Below are 3090 nucleotides of genomic sequence, written 5' to 3'. Positions count from 1 at the left end.
AAAGGAAACAAAAGAAGAAAACAAAACCAGCTGTTTGAAAATATCCCAAGAAGATTCCACCATAAACTCGGGAAACAAGCAGAATGTCCAAAGTCCCTCCAAAAAAGATGAACTAGAAAACTTCTGCAAATAATTTATGAAGACCGAAAAGAACACAACAAGGAGAGCATGAAGCAGAGCAGAAGGGATTTAAGAGAGGTGATATGGCAGAATAGACCACCTATTACTGAACAAGGCCATAGTCGAAAATTTCAAGTTGTGAAGCACCAAATTGTCCATTTCTTGGATATACTATTTTTTAAATCTCTTGATGGTGTCCCACATTCATGGATGATAAGATGCATGCAATTGTACAAGATCAATCCCCAAATAATCAAACTAATTGAGAAGGTAATGGAACTCCAGAACACTACATTGATATTACAGCACTCGAAAGAAAATATCAAAATATCAGGAGTAAGGAAGATATGAAGCAGGATCTTCCAGGGAGCCAGCCTTTCCCCCTCCTGCTTTCTCTGGTCCTGGGCACACTGAACAAGCTCATTAACGAGCAAGGACATGGATACACGTTGGATACACTCATCCAACAGAAGAACGTCCAGCGGATCAGGAAAGGTGGACAAATATACTGTATATGGATCATTTAAACCCTTCCCACCGAAGGATTAAAGATTGGCAGAACAACTAAAACTAGTAAAACGGTATTCCGATAACATTCAAATGTAATGTGACCCAGATAAATGTGTCAGGTGCACATTCGTACAAGGTTAACCAACAAAAATGAACAACATGAATATCGACTGAAGAACAAGAAGGCAGGAACTAGAAAATGATGTACCATAACAATGACTCGGATGTAGAAGAAGGCCATCAAATATGTCACAAACAAATTCACAAAACAATTGCCAAGGAATAACTACGTAGAACAAAAATGATCCTGAAAATATACACTACATGACCAAAAGTATGTGGACACCCGAACATCACACATCTCATTCCCAAATCATGGGCATTAATATGCTGCTATAGCAACAGCCTCCACTCTTCTGGGAAGGCTTTCCACTAGATGTTAGCACATTGCTGCGGGGATTTGCTTTTATTCAGCCACAAGAGCATTAGTGAGGTCGGGCACTGATGTTGGGCGATTATGCCTGGCTCGCAGTCGGCGTTCCAATTCATCCCAAAGGTGTTCGATGGGGTTGAGGTCAGGGCTCTGTGCAGGCCAGTCAAGTTCTTCCACACCGATCTTGAAAAACCATTTCTGCATTTCTCGCTTTGTGCACGGGGGCATTGTCATTCTGAAGCAGAAAAGGCCCTACCCCCAAACTGTTGCCACAAAGTTGGAAGCACACAATCGTCTCGAATGTCATTGTATGCTGTAGCATTAAGATTTCCCTTCACTGTAACTAAGGGGCCTAGCCCGAACCATGAAAAACAGCCCCAGACCATTATTCCTCCTCCACCAAACTTTACAATTGGCATTATGCATTCGGGCAGGTAGCGTTCTCCTGGCATCCGCCAAATCCAGCTTTGTCCACGGACTGCCAGATGGTGAAGTGTGATTCATCACTCCAGAGAATGCGTTTCCACTGCTCCAGAGTCCAATGGCGGCAAGCTTTACACCACTCCAGCCGACGCTTGGCATAGCGCATGGTGATCTTAGGCTTCTGTGCGGCTGCTCAGCCGTGGAAACCCATTTCATGAATGAACAGTTGTTGTGCTGATGTTGCTTCCAGAGGCAGTTTGGAACTCGGTAGTGAGTGTTGTAACCGAGGACAGACGATTTTTATGCGATACGCGTTTCAGCACTCGGCGGTCCCGTTCTGTGAGCTTGTGTAGCCTACAACTTTGCGGCTGAGCTGTTGTTGCTCCTAGATGTTTCCACTTCACAATAACAGCACTTACAGTTGACCGGGGCAGCTCTGGTAGAGCAGAAATTTGATGAACTGACTTGTTGGGAAGGTGGCATCCTGTGACGGTGCCACGTTGAAAGTCACTGATCTCTTCAGTACGGCCCATTCTACTGCCAATGTTTGTCGATGGAAATTGCATGGCTGTGTGCTTGATTATATATACCCGTCAGCAATGGGTGTGGCTGAAACAGCCGAATCCACTAATTAGAAGGGGTGTCCGCATACTTTTGGTCATGTTGTTACGTGGCCCCCTCGGTGACTACCTGGTCTCGGTGACCCCCGGACCGTGAGAGGAACTTCGCCAGAAAGTGATATTATATATGCGCTTTCGCAACGCAATCCCTAGGAATTCCACCCAAGAGAAAACTGATTTTCAATGATATATTTCAATGGTAATGATACCATACAATTTCAATGATACAATCAAGGATATATTCCCCGAGCAATCCACCATCCACAATTCACACTCAACAATCAATCCCCTAGATGATTAAGATGGCCATCTTACATACGTGTGTCCCCTTTTGTACTCACGACCCCCTTTTGTCTCTGTCCCTCACAATGTCTCTGGGCCCCTCCTGACCAAGATGATGGTCGGCTTCGCCGCACTCGGGCGGTTGAACGAACCCCGGGTGGACGTTTTTCCACCGGGCATGTATCGTACCGGGAACCAAGGTTGCAGCCCCCTCTTGGCCACGCGAAGCGGGTACTGTACAGCAGGCCAAAGCCACACGCCGCTTGCAACGCGTGTTAGGCCCCAACGTGCGACCCGTACGCGTCTTTGTAGACGGTGCCGCGAACGGTGCCAGACACTGGGTCGGTGCACGGCCCCACGGCAGCTTGACGTGTCCACCGGGTAGGTACCCGTCCCGGTAACTCCTCTCGCCAGACGGGCTCGGGAACGCCGCTTTTCCACACGGCTCAATATCGATCCCACCTCTCGTCGGAGCGGGGCGAGGAAGAAGAATCCTCGTCGCTTCTCTCGACCTCGTGTCTTTCTTCTTCCGTTTCCGGTCTCTTTTTCCAGAAGGGCTCCTGACCCTCCAACCACAACAACCCTTAATCGACTACACATTGATAAGCAAAGACCTGAATAGTAATTCACATACATTCCCATAAATATGTAACAATGTAGTGTACCTCTCCCCGAGAAACAAAATCAAATGTACAAACCAAC

Source organism: Myxine glutinosa, unplaced genomic scaffold, assembly GCF_964187855.1.
Source record: "Myxine glutinosa unplaced genomic scaffold, kmMyxGlut1.1 SCAFFOLD_718, whole genome shotgun sequence".
Taxonomy (NCBI): domain Eukaryota; kingdom Metazoa; phylum Chordata; class Myxini; order Myxiniformes; family Myxinidae; genus Myxine; species Myxine glutinosa.
Note: the sequence above shows the minus strand (reverse complement) of the source record.